The 13,983-nt window shown below is 40.4% G+C and overlaps 1 long non-coding RNA gene across 1 annotated transcript; it reads right to left on the reverse strand.

Moving 5' to 3' along the window:
* Positions 1-11,767: 11,767 nt before the first annotated feature.
* On the reverse strand, positions 11,768-13,983 carry LOC115199776 (uncharacterized). The gene is made up of 2 exons (XR_003879413.1): positions 13,726-13,983; positions 11,768-13,010 (listed from the first exon to the last, which is right to left on the reverse strand). It is a non-coding gene; the product is annotated as an uncharacterized LOC115199776 (long non-coding RNA).

Consider the following 13,983-nt stretch of genomic DNA (forward strand, 5'->3'; position numbering starts at 1 on the left):
TCAGAGACTCAAGTCCTGTGGTATGTGCTGGTTGGCACTCTGTATCATTGGTGAGTAATAGGATGAAAAAGGAAGCATGTACAAAAGGAAGAAAGAAATCTACAGATGGTCATACTATTAACACATTATCTGTTGATGAGCAACTGCTTGCTAAGGCTATAGTTAGAATTAGGTTTAGAATAAGGGTTAGGATAAGAGGTAAGGTTAAGGCTGGGGTTATGGTTAGTAGATAGTTAATATGTTACTGATAGTCTGTGGAGTATCCAAATAAAGTGTTTTACCGAATGTTCTGCCACCTATCTATGCTGCTAATATGGGGTTAAGTAATATCAAACATTGTTAGAAAAACTGCCAGTTGAGATTATTTTCACACTATTCCATTCAAGTGTGTTTTTACACCTTTTTATAAGGTAGGCCATTCCACCAAGATTTCCATTGAGCTAACGTGCCAGAAAAATAGCAACAAAGTTTCCAAGTTTCAAACAATGAAAAGGGTTAGGTACTACAATATAATCGTAAAATCTTACGTCTTTTGCCACAATGTTCACTCAGAATACAGTGCAGTGAAAAAGGGGCAAATAACGATAGCTAATGCACTTTAGTATAGTGCGCTGTTACGTACATTTGACCTTATTTCAATGCCCCAAAAACGTAATACTTCCAGGTCAACTGTAATATGAATACCATTGTAAAGCACAATTTCTCCACTTTCCAGAAAAATCAATTACGAGACCGTCATACTGCCTGTCTCTACATGATTTAAGAAGGTAATGGAGCGTTGCCAGGTCTTTTATAAAATTGCGTAATCACTGCGAGCCATCATGGCTCTCGAAAACCCTGACAGCCACAGTTTAATTGTGAAGATAAATTTAGCGCCACCCTAAAAACCCAATTTAAATTCAACACAAACCTTCAAATAGGTATGTCATGAGACACTATATAAACTCTTCATAGTGTTTTATTTATATTTTAGAGGTGATAAGTTGGATATATTGGGTAAAGTTTCCCTACACGACATGCAGTGCCTTGCAAAAGTTTTCACCCCCGTTGGCATTTTTCCTATTTTGTTGCATTACAACCTGTAATTTAAATTGATTTTTATTTGGATTTCATGTAATGGACATACACAAAATAGTCCAAATTGGTGAATTGAAATGAAAAAAAATACTTGTTTCAAAAAATTACCAAAAATTTAGAACGGAAAAGTGGTGCTGTCACGTCCTGACCATAGTAAGATTTTATTTTCTATGGTAGAGTAGGTCAGGGCATGACAGGGGGTGTTTTTCTATGTTTTGTATTTTTATGTTCAGGTTCTAGTTTTGTATTTCTATGATGGGTTTGTTTGGGATGATCTCCAATTAGAGGCAGCTGGTCCTCGTTGTCTCTAATTGGAGATCATACTTAAGTTGTTTTTTTGGGGGGTTTTTTCCACCTGGGTTTGTGGGAGATTGAGATGTTGTAGCAGGACTTAAAATGAGCAGTTCATGCTTGAAAACCTACAAATGTTGCTGAGATAATAAGACAGTTCTGCATGGAAGAGTGGGCCAAAATTCATCCACAGCGACGTGAGAGACTCATCAACAACTACTGGAGCATTTGGTTGGAGTCATTGCAACTAATGGTGGCACAACCAGCTACTGAGTGGAAGTGGGCAATTACTTTTTCACACAGGGGCATTGCATAACTTTGTTTAAGAAATAAATGAAATAAGTATGTAATAGTTGTGTTATTTGTTCACTCAGATTTCCTTTATCTAATATTAGGTTTTGGTTGATCTGATAAAATTCTGTATAAAAAAATATGCAAAAGTAGAGAATTAGAAAGGTGGCAAATACTTTTTCACAGCCCTGTACATTAACAGAGAGATGGCAAACAATGCCTTGAGGTAGGAAACACAGTCATTAGTATTTTAAGGCTTTCAAGAGAAAGGAGACAAATACCACGGAGTGCACTCTTATTTTTCTTTTGCTGAGGCCAAGAAAATCAGTGCTAAGAACACTTCAGGCACATAGAGACTACCCTGGCATGTACGCTATGTGTATCCCCAGCCTCTACACTCGGGCGTCAAGAGACTTACCGAGTTCCCCTCAAACAACGTAGTAGACAAGCGCAGCACAAAGATGAGCAATAAGGTTCTCAGTGGGGGCAATTTGCTGATAGAGACATTCTGTACTACGGCTTTGATGGGTTTTATTCAAAGCTATGTAGCCTTAGGGTTTGGCATGAGAACAAGGCATGTATTTCCCTTGTTAGTCTACTCTGTTGCATTCATGTTATGCTGTCCAACATTGTATAAATACTGATCCAGAACCAGTACCACTACAATCATGTTGTCAATATATAACTCGTGTCTCCACAAAGGCAATTGTAAGTTTATTTTTACAGGTTACATGTAATCCATTCTATAGGTTCTGCCAAAAAAATCTGATCAAAGGACAGAAAAATCTGCTTTGAAGAAACCCTTGCTCTTTAAATAATTTAAATATTAATACAAATGAATCGATCTGACTCCAATCCCATTTGCAGCTCCCATACTCACAGAATGTCTGGCTGACTCACATTTCTCAGCACAATGCAGCTCGCAGTTCAGCTCTTCGCATTTCTGTATCTAAATGATAAATGTCATATCGTAATGGCTTTTTCAGTCACTCCAATTTTTTCGTTTCATCCCAGCGCAGATTTTGGATTCTGCATCTTCTATGTGTTAAATCCATATCAAAGGGTCAGAGGTCAATAAGTTAGACCTTTATCTAAAAATAACAAGAATGAATATGAGCCTATTATTTATATATATATTAGTGCACTGAAATATTAACCTATTGCTTGTATAGTTTTCCTTTCTTTAAAGGAGCACTAAAGTTCTCTCAGAGTGATTTAGTCTTGGCAATATATTAATTAAAGCAACTGCTCCTTTTGCAGGTAAGGACAGTGCTCAACTGATCTTAACTCTCAGGACTTTTTAGTTCTCAATTGAAAAGCCAAATGGTTAGCCATACTGTATCCTCATTTTCACAGAATCTGCTAGATGAGATCCAAACCCTAACTAAATCTATGAAAACTATGGTAAGCACTGGTGTAGTGAGCAGCTATAGTGGAATGTCAAGATTAGATTTTCAGGAGATTAACTGTGCATGGAGGAGAAGCTGACAGCTCCATCTGCTTCTTTATTGGAAAACACACATGCCCATGCACACACACGCGCACACACAAACACAAAGTAGGCCTACACAAGATTGACTGACAAAATAAGTTTGTCTACCATAGAACAAAACAAATAAATGCACTGAAAATATCAAATATACCTAGGCTGTAGAATGTTTACTGACTTGTGAAAGTGTGGTGCTTTACTCGGTCCATCTTGGTGGGAACAGTTGAAGGATGTCAGAGGAGTCTCTGGTAAAGCCATGCTGAGCGTATAGCTCAGTGAGTGGTGGGTACACAGACAGATTTCACAGGTCAGCCACAAAGGCTAACAAGATGTCAAATTATGATCAAACCTGAGGTGAGTAGATTCCTAGATGCTTTCGTGCTACAGTATTTAACTCACCTGCTGCTTCTTTGGGAAATTAACCTTGCATCATTACTTTCACTGATGTGTTTATAAAATGGCATAATCTGTAGTCCAAATGGTACATCTTATCTGTAGTATAATCAAACTCCTTGAACCGTAATGGGTTATAGTCAGCAACCACTGTCCATTGATGTTGTAGCGGGATACCAAAGAATCTAAGAGCAGTATATGCTGGAAAGGTGACATCTATTTCTGCCTCCACTTCCATATCTACTTTTTCTATTTTTGACTTAAAGTTAACACTGATATGGCACTGTCCATGGTGCTGGATACATGTGCACCTGGTTTTAGGGCACGACAAGAGATTCCTGTAAACTAGTTAGATGTTATCATTGTACCTGCGGCTTCTACAATGGAAGTTACAGCAGATGTGTTAACCAAGGATTGTCTTACATTGCTTTGCCTTGTTGTGACTGTGTCTTGGCAGCTGAATGTAACTCGGGCTATTTTGGCTGCCCAGACATCAATTGACCAACTCTCCACAAGAGCCTCACAACTCATTAGATTATATGTAAATAATCACTCTTTCTGAGTGATAGTTCATTTTGGAGCCATACTATGTAATGGAGTACAATTACTTCACAACAGTCGGCAAAAACACGGTAAACCTAATGCACTCTATGGGAATATAGGCCAAGCAGTTAAGTTATTCATGGTGATTTTTGGGGGTGAAAAATGGGAACACGCATGTTTTCCCCTTTATAATTAACAAATAAGGCACGAGGGGATGTGGTATATGGCCAATGTACCACGGCTAAGGGCTGTTCTTAGCGGATTGCCTGGATACAGCCCTTGGCCGTACTATATTGGCCATATACCACAAACCCTCAAGATGCCTTATTGCTATTATAAACTGTTTACCAAAGTAATTAGAACAGTAAAAATAAATGTTTTGTCATACCCGTGGACCACGGCTTTCAGCCTATCAGCATTCAGGGAACGAACCACCCAGTTTATAATGTAAAATATATAATACTATTGTGTTTCAATGTTGACCTTTAAAGCTCTAGTCTATACTCTGTGAGCACCAAAACACGCTTTGTAAGGCCAATGAAATCCAGACAAGCTCTGAAAACCTGTCATGCACTTACACAAGCCCCAATACAAAGAGACAAATTAAAGCAGTATTAGAGAAGACCGGTCTGGCTGTCAAGTGTCTGTGTGCAGCGGGTAGGACGGAGTCAGGCGCAGGACACAGAACTGGGTAAAAACGTACTTTACTTGAAAATAGACAAACTAATTCCATTCAGGGAATACAATACAGCTCTACACAAACGAGCGAACACTTAACAAAGAACAAACACGCACAAAACCTTGTGGGAACCAGTGGGTTAAATAGGGAATAAATTATAACGTCATGGAAACCAGGTGTGTACAATCAAGACAAAACACATGGACAAAGAAAAGTAGATCGGTGGCAGCTAGAAAGCTGGTGACGTCGACCGCCGAACGTCGCCCGAACAAGGAGAGGCACCAACTTCGGCGGAAGTCGTGACACTGACAATCTAGGGAACCTGTCAGAGCTCTCATGCATGCCTCTCAATACATCACCAATACAGATAGGTCCTCAGATAAGGCGTCAACAAACATGATCCGGTGGTGAACACTTACCTACTGTGTTCACATAGGGATCACACATACCAAGATGTTTCAAAATGTTTCGATAATACATAGCTCGATATGATCATGTAGTAGAAGATTTTGGAAACACTTCTTCACCCAGGAAGAGGAGTACATGCACAGTGCATTCGGAAAGTATTCAGACCCCTTGAATTCTCTTTTTTTTTACCTTAAAACCTTATTCTAAAATCAATGTAATTTTCCCCCTCCTAATCAATCTACACACAATACCCCATGATAACAAAGCAATACATTTTCACAAAAACTGAAAGAATATCACATTTACATAAGTATTCAGACCCTTTACTCAGTACTTCGTTGAAGAACCTTTGGCAGTGATTACAGCCTTGGGTCTTCTTGGGTATGACGCTACAAGCTTGGCGCACCGGTATTCGGGGAGTTTCTCCCATTTTTCTCTGCAGATCCTCTCAAGGTCTGTCAGGTTGGATGGGGAGCATCGCTGCACAGCTATTTTCAGGTCTCTCCAGAGATGTTAGAATGGGTTTCTGGCTGGGCCATTCAAGGACATTCAGAGACTTGTCCCGAAGCCACTCCTGCGTTGTCTTGGCTGTGTGCTTCCTGTTGGAAGGTGAACCTTTGCTCCAGTCCTGAGCGCTGTGGAGTAGGTTTTCATCAAGGATCTCTCTGTACTCTGCTCTGTTCATCTTTCCCTTGATCCTGACTGTCTCCCAGTCTATGCTGCTGAAAAACATCCCCACAGCATGATGCTGCCACCACCATGCTTCACTGTAGGAATGGTACCTGGTTTCCTCCAGACATGACGCTTGGCATTCAGGCCGAAGAGTTCAATCTTGGTTTCATCAGAACAGAGAATCTTGTTTCTCATGGTTTGAGAGTGCCTTTTGGTAAACTCGGCTGTCACATTTCTTTTACTGAGGAGTGGCTTCCGTCTGGCCACTCTACCATAAAGGCCTGATTTGTTGGAGTGCTTCAGACATAGCTGAACTCTGGAGCTCTGTCAGAGTGACCATAGGGTTCTTGGTCACCCCCCTGACCAAAGCCATTCTCCTTTGATTGCTGTTTGGCCGGGTGGCCAGCTCTAGGAAGAGTCTTGGTGGTTCCAAACTTCTTTAATTTAAAAATGGAGGCCACTGTGTTCTTTGGGACCTTCAATGCTGCAGAAATGTTTTGGCACCCTTCCCCAGATCTGTGCCTCGACACAATCCTGTCTCAGAGCTCTGAAGACAATTCCTTTGACCTCATGGCTTGGTTTTTGCTCTTACATTCACTGTCAACTGTGGGACATTATATAGACAGTTGTGTGCCTTTCCTAATCATGTCCAATAAATTGCATTTACCACAGGTGGACTCCAATCCAATTGTAGAAACATCTCAAGGATGATCAATGGAACCAGGATGCATCTGAGATGAATTTCAAGTCTAATAGCAAACGGTCTGACTATATTTATGTAAATAAGGTATTTCTGTTTTTTATTTTTAATACATTTGCAAAAATTTCAAAACCTTTTTTCATTTTGTCATAGGGTATTGTGTGTAGATTGAGGAATTGTTTTTATTTAATCAATTTTAGAATAAGGCTGTAACGTAACAAAATGTGGATAAAGTCAAGGAGTCTGAATACTTTCCAATTGCACCGTACATAGAGTAACTGACTTTAAATACAATCAAATCCAAATGCTTGCCTGACAATCAGCTCTAAAGCAATCCAAAGCATCTGTTAACCACAATTCCTAGCATCACCTTTTGTCCCTACAAAAGTTACAAAGACAGAACAAAGGAGAGAAAGAACAGACCGCACACGGCCGTGTAATTCACATCTGATAGCTCTAACAGAGCCAGCCAGATGTAATGTGGATTCCATTCAGTGCCAGGGTATCGCAGAATATCAGCCCCATTGCCAACCCCAGCCTGTCAGATTCCTGAGAGTCATTACTGAGTTGAAAATGGGTCTAGTCTCCCTGGAGAGTGTGAGAGCGCGATACTCTAAAACAGAGGGAAACGTGTCTGTGACTGTGCTAGGGCTTTTTGGACACCTACTTATAATCCGTAGCAGACAGGGGAAGTGTTTGATTTGAGATGGTCAAATATGCCCAGAAATAAGCGTTTGATGGATACACATGCAGTTGTTTTACCTCTGACTGTTTCTGTGTATTGGAGAACAGGAGGTTGTGTGAGGTTTAAGGAGGAATGACAATTGGAAACTTGATCTTACACTGTAAGGGTAATGGCTATTGCAGATATGAAAACATGCACTCTGGTTACGCAATGTGATATACAGTGTTGGGGAAGCTACTCTGAAAATATAGTTTACCAAGCTACCAATTACTTCACACTAGAAGTAGTTCAGCTACACTTAAGCTACATTTAAGAAAACTATAGTTACCTTCAATAAAGTTACTTTGAAAAAGTAGTTCACTACATCCAAACTACCTCATGATAAATTATCATATCTCAATCTGAAATGTCATATATTACAAATTGCAACAACAGATCTCTCTGGAGTCAGATGTTAAGAGAATGTGAAATTAGGAAGGTCGAGTTCCAAAAAAGAAATGATTGTCTACCTCACCCATATTTTATTTTTGCAAAACAAAGTAGTGTGTAGTTTAAGTCGTTAGCTACAGCGCTAACCAAACTATTTAACTGCTTAAAACACTACCAATATTTGAATTTAGTTTAACTACCACCAAGCTACTGCAAAATGTAGTTCAATTACTAGTTGAACTACACCCCTCCCCAACACTGGTGATATGCTGTATTGTATAGTGTACTGACATATTGTGTAGACAATAAATATTGAGCACACTTTTTCCTCTTAAATATGTGATGTAGGGGGTCCCCAGATTCTTTCAGTGGTCCTCAGAAGGAAAAGGGTTGAGAACCCCACCTTTAAGTAATGCAAGAAAATAGAGTGCTATGGCTTCACACATAGAGGCTGTCTGTATTGATTCAAAGTATAGGGTGTCCAAGCATTACTCAAAGGAGCTAACGCACAGATATACCTACTGTATTCTGCTGTACACATCACTCAACATAGCCCTGTAAGGAGGGCATATCACTATTATTCTCTTATTGTAACACTTACACCATCTACATTAGTTAAGTCATGTCCATCAAAGAAAATATCTAAATATCGACATCGATGAATCGCCACAGATTTTTCTTCTTCTAATACTTGTCTTGGATTCACTAGTTTCCTAGCAACCACCATAAGACAATATTTTAATAGTTGCGTTACCATGACCCATTTTTCTGGAGCAATCCAAGGCGGTTAAATATAATTTGCAGGATCAATTTAAAATTAAATGGAATATCTCAAACTCATATAAATCTTCTGTTTAAAAGGTACTGGGAGTTGGATAAATGTTTATCCTTTTCAAAATCTAAGTGCAATAAAGCATGAACTATATGGCCAAAAGTATGTGGACAGCTGCTCGTCGAACATCTCATTCCAAAATTATGGGCATTAATATGGAGTTGGTCCTCCCTTTGCTGCTATAACAGCCTCCACTCTTCTGGGAAGGCTTTCCACTAGATGTTGGAAAATTGCTGCGGGGACTTGCTTCCATTCAGCCACAAGAGCATTAGTGAGGTCGAGCACTGATGTTGGCCGATTAGGCCTGGCTCGTAGTAGGCGTTCCAGTTCATCCCAAAGGTGTTCGATGGGGTTGAGGTCAGGGCTCTGTACAGGCCAGTCAAGTTCTTCCACACCAATCGACAAACCATTTCTGTATGGACCTCACTTTGTGAAGGGGGCATTTTCATACTGAAACAGGAAAGGCCCTTCCCCAAACTGTTGCCACAAAATTGGAAACACGGAATCGTCTAAAATGTCATTGTTTGCTGTAGCGTTAGTATTTCCCTTCACTGGAACTAAGGGGCATAGCCCGAACCACGAAAAACAGCCCCAGACCATTATTCCTCCTCCACCAAACTTTACAGTTGGAACTATGCATTCGAGCAGGTAGTGTTCTCCTGGCATTCGCCAAACCCAGATTTGTCCGTCGGACTGCCAGATTGTGAAGCGTGATTCATTACTCCAGAGAACGCATTTCCCCTGCTCCAGAGTCCAATGAAGGCAAGCTTTACAACACTCCAGCCAACGCTTGACATTGCGCATGGTGATCTTAGGCTTGTTTGCGGCTGCTTGGCCATGGGAACCCATTTCATTAAGCTCCCAACTAACAGTTCTTGTGCTGATGTTGCTTCCAGAGGCAGTTTAGAACTTAGTAGTGAGTGTTGCAACCGAGGACAGATGATTTTTACTTGCTACACACTTTAGCACTAGGTGGTCCCATTCTGTGAGCTTGTGTGGTCTACCACTTCGCGGCTGAGACGTTGTTGCTCCTAGACGTTTCCACTTCACAATAACAGCCCTTACAGTTGACCGGGGCAGCTTAGCAGGGCAGACATTTAACAAACTGACTTGTTGGAAAGGTGGCATCACGTTGAAAGTCACTGTTCTCTTCAGTAAAGTCATTCTAATGCCAATGTTTGTCTATGGAGATTGCATGGCTGTGCGCTTGATTTTATACACCTGTCAGCAACGGGTGTGGCTAAAATAGCCGATTCCACTAATTTGAAGGTGTGTTCACATACTTTTGTATATATAGTGTGCAGCAACATGCGCAGCAATTTGTTGTTAGATCACCACCTTGTGGTCAAGATTGATCTTGAGGCAAGGCTTTTATTGAACCAATCATCCATGGTAGGGTCTAATAAATCAAGGTCAATGTCCTGTATGATGTTTTAATACTAATGAAAGGAATTGGACCTACTGTGTAACAGGCAAAGATAATGGATGGCATACAAATGTAACAATGAAGAACAATTAGGCTAGGTTGAGTAATGGTTTCAATTATTCTGACCATTCCCACTTCCGTTTGCATAATGAAAGTTGATCCTGCCTTGAAACATGGGGATGGTTTCAGGTCTTGTGATTTTGCTCTTCTCAATGGATGTGTTGAAACTTATCTCTGAACATCCCACTTTTCAGATTGGGTTCTGAAAACATCTGATAACTGCCATTAAATGTTGCCTAATGGGATAGGGAAAATTGAACAGAATCAGGTTCAGACAGATCAGTCTATATAATCATGTTGTTTTCCACATTGTTGGGGTGGCAGGGTAGCCTAGTGGTTAGAGCGTTGGACTAGTAACCAAAAGGTTGCAAGTTCAAATCCCTGAGCTAACAAGGTACAAATCTGTTGTTCTGCCCCTGAACAGGCAGCTCTGCCCCTGAACAGGCAGCTCTGCCCCTGAACAGGCAGCTCTGCCCCTGAACAGGCAGCTCTGCCCCTGAACAGGCAGCTCTGCCCCTGAACAGGCAGCTCTGCCCCTGAACAGGCAGCTCTGCCCCTGAACAGGCAGCTCTGCCCCTGAACAGGCAGTGTTCCTAGGCTGTCATTGAAAATAAGAATTTGTTCTTAACTGACTCGCCTAGAAAAATAAACATTGTGTGTTTTTAGATTGTCATGCTGTTTATGGCACCTTTATTTCATGAACGGTCTTCAAGATTCCTCATTGATAAATAAATGTTTTGTTGTTTCTCTGTAATAGTAGCCACCTAGCAATTTTATGAAGTTGGCTTTAGCTAGCCAGCTAGATAGGTTGCCAATCTCCCAACCCCATAACTAGCTACTACCAAGCCATTTCAGGCTATCAATCAAGTTAGAGTAGCTTGTCTAACTCGCTTAGCTGGCATGCCTACTGGCAAGGTGGATAGACTTTAGAAAAGCAAGTAATTACTAAATGTACAGAATAACAGATTCCTTTCAATCTTTTACAGATATGTTAGAGATGCAGAGAAGCATATTCAGAACCACTGGTCAGGATAGACAGCTCTAGATATGCAGAAAAATACTTAGTTTAAATGTAATCTGGCACCTTATGGATATCATTATAATTCTGTATTAGTTCTGATGCCATGATACGTGACTGTATTGATAAGTGTTATAGAATTAGGCATAATGATCACTACAGACCCGGGTTTGATCCCAGGCTGTGTCACAGTCGGCCGTGACCAGGAGACCCATGAGGCAGTGCACAATAGGCCCAGCGTCGTCCGGGTTAGGGGAGGGTTTGGCCGGCCGAAATGTCCTTGTCTCATCGCGCTCTAGCAAATCATTGTGGCGGGCCGGGCGCCTGCAAACTGACTTTGGTCGCCAGCTGGACAGTGTTTCCTCCGACACATTGTTGTGGCTGGTTTCCGGGTTAAGCGAGCAGTATGTCAAGAAGCAGTGTGATTTGGCAGGGTCGTGTTTCGGAGGATGCATGGCTCCCGACCTTCGTCTCTCCCGCATCCGTAGGGAAGTTGCAGCGATGGGCCAAGACTAACTATCACGAAAAAGGGGTAAAAAGTCTAGTGGATGAGTTTCCTCATTATTTGCAGAATCCATGATTATGAGACGAAGGATTCCCGTCCCGATGCACACAAGGAGTACTGTTTTAGCTAGTTGCAACTAACACATGTAAGTGATAAAAAGGTGTATTGGGGGTGGGGGGGGGGGGTCAACTTGTCATGATTATTATAGATAGACATCTGAGTAGGAGAAGTGGCTATAATATTTCTGAACATTATTCAATTATAGGCTATTTTCACTAAATGAAAAAGTTTATTAAAAACAATAGACATACGCAATCAAAATAAATATAACAGTCACAAGTCTCAGGGAATTTATTCTGCAGCTCTGTATAACATTTTAGTCATTTAGCAGATGCTCTGATCCTCCAGAGTGACTTAATAATGCAGTCATCTTAAAGCAACTGACAAATGTTTTCAGATTTCTATGGAAAATGACCTATAATTACTTAAGATATGAGTAAAATATTTTTCCTTCAAAATTGTTTTTATTAAGAAGGTTAAAAAGCAGCTTTTCTGCATTGGAACGGTGTTGGCATACCCCAACAACAGAAGGGTGTGGGTGTATACTGGTCATTCAAAATATGAATTCAAGTAGACCATTGACTGGCCAGCTCATCCTCCTCTATGAGGAAATAACAAGCATTTTTGAAACAGTCCCTTTGCTACAAGATTGAGGTGGGGTTTTTGAAGTGCTAGTACTCCAATTTATGCTTTGGCCAAAAATACGAGTATAGGATGAATCAACAACATTATTTGGATATGAGTTACCAGAATATGTACTTTTTAAAGTGACATTTTCACAGGCCAGTTACTTCAAGATATTGAGACAACCACATATCACAGTAAGTAATGTACCAGCATTGTAGGCCTTGGTGGGTGTAAAGGCAAAGCAATTATTGTGGTGCTCAGATCAAACAAAGCTCAATGTTGGGGTATTTCAACTGAAGCCTTGATGCACAAGGCCTACAATGCAATTGGCTAATCTATATTGAAGTATTTTTATTATTCAATTGCTTACAATCACTATTACAAGGTACAGAAAAGTCAACATTTCATGTAAACAACTCAACAATAATATTTAAGTAAAATGAATAGTCTTTCTTTATGAAAATAGACAAAGGATTATATTAAAATGCTGTCTTTCCCAACACAAGGCCTTAGAGTTTCAAACACTGTTTTCATGAATGCATCACACAATGAGATGCATAGGAATATGGAGAACAGTGAAAGTAAGACATGGTGGTGTAGTCTGTCCCTCGTTGGCAATGACAGCCACAGTGCATTATTACTCACGGTACGAGTTTGAGACTGGCCTAGCGCGTACCAAAAGTAATAATGAACCGTAAAGCAGGCAGATACTCTTTATCTTCTTTGGGACGAAATCCAAGGTTTGGTCTGCTTTAGAGGAGTCAACAATCCCATCCCACTTTGAAATACTGCAGGACTCCAGTTTGAGGTAAGGGTAGCTTCCATCTATGTGAAACAATACGATATTAGTCTACACAACTTGATGTCAAAGGTAGGCTACATGATGTCAAGGGCTCATTTTGAATAGCAGAACAATACATAGGCCTAGAGGGCAGCTTGCAATGCGTAAACTAATAAACCAAGGCATTTGTTAGATCATTGATCAGCAACATGACATGCCTAATTGAACATTTCTTTAGTCAAATTTAAAAACGAATTCAGGTTTCATAGGCTATCGTCAGAATATTACAATGAACATAATTTGGCCTGTTTTGAATTGAATAATTGAAACTAGTGCTGTCAATTAAACAATTTGAAGACGACTTCTCATCCTGGGTGCGTCAACACTAGCCTTGCCAGCCGCCTATTCCTGCGAGTTTAAAGTGAACTATTCATTTAACCTCAAAGGATCAGGTGGCTAAATCAACACACCGGCATGAAAAAAAAAAGTTTGAATTATTGGAGCAATAAAAATCGCAATCATTAGGCTTCATGGGGAAACATTTAGGTGTTTCAACTAATCAATTGACAAATAATAAATAGCATCTGATAAATTAAACTACCGAGAACTAAGTTTGATTATGACCGTTTTATCCTTTGTTACTTTCGCGTGTCATACGACTTCTTCATGATTTGCATATTATCAAACAACTGCATACTGAAGTTTCTCCTGGAGAAAAAAATAATATTTTCTAAATAATAAGTTGTCCTCCCAACTTACCATAGAATAGAGAACACAATGCCAAGCGTCTTGAGACTCCGTGGTTGCAGCTGCCACATCACCTCTACTCAATTGACTGACTTTAGGCCTATCATCTAGGCAATCTCCCAATTTTGGTTTCATCAATATATACAAATGTGTACTTCCCTTGTGTTCCCTCGCTGAATGGAGAGGAATGGTACAGGCTGCCCGCTTTGGAAGTGCTTTTTATGCACACCTTCCTGTAGTGGCCAGGAACTTGGTCATTCCCAAGCCGGA

The sequence above is a fragment of the Salmo trutta genome, chromosome 9 (genome assembly GCF_901001165.1).
Source record: "Salmo trutta chromosome 9, fSalTru1.1, whole genome shotgun sequence".
NCBI classification, from domain to species: Eukaryota; Metazoa; Chordata; class Actinopteri; order Salmoniformes; family Salmonidae; genus Salmo; species Salmo trutta.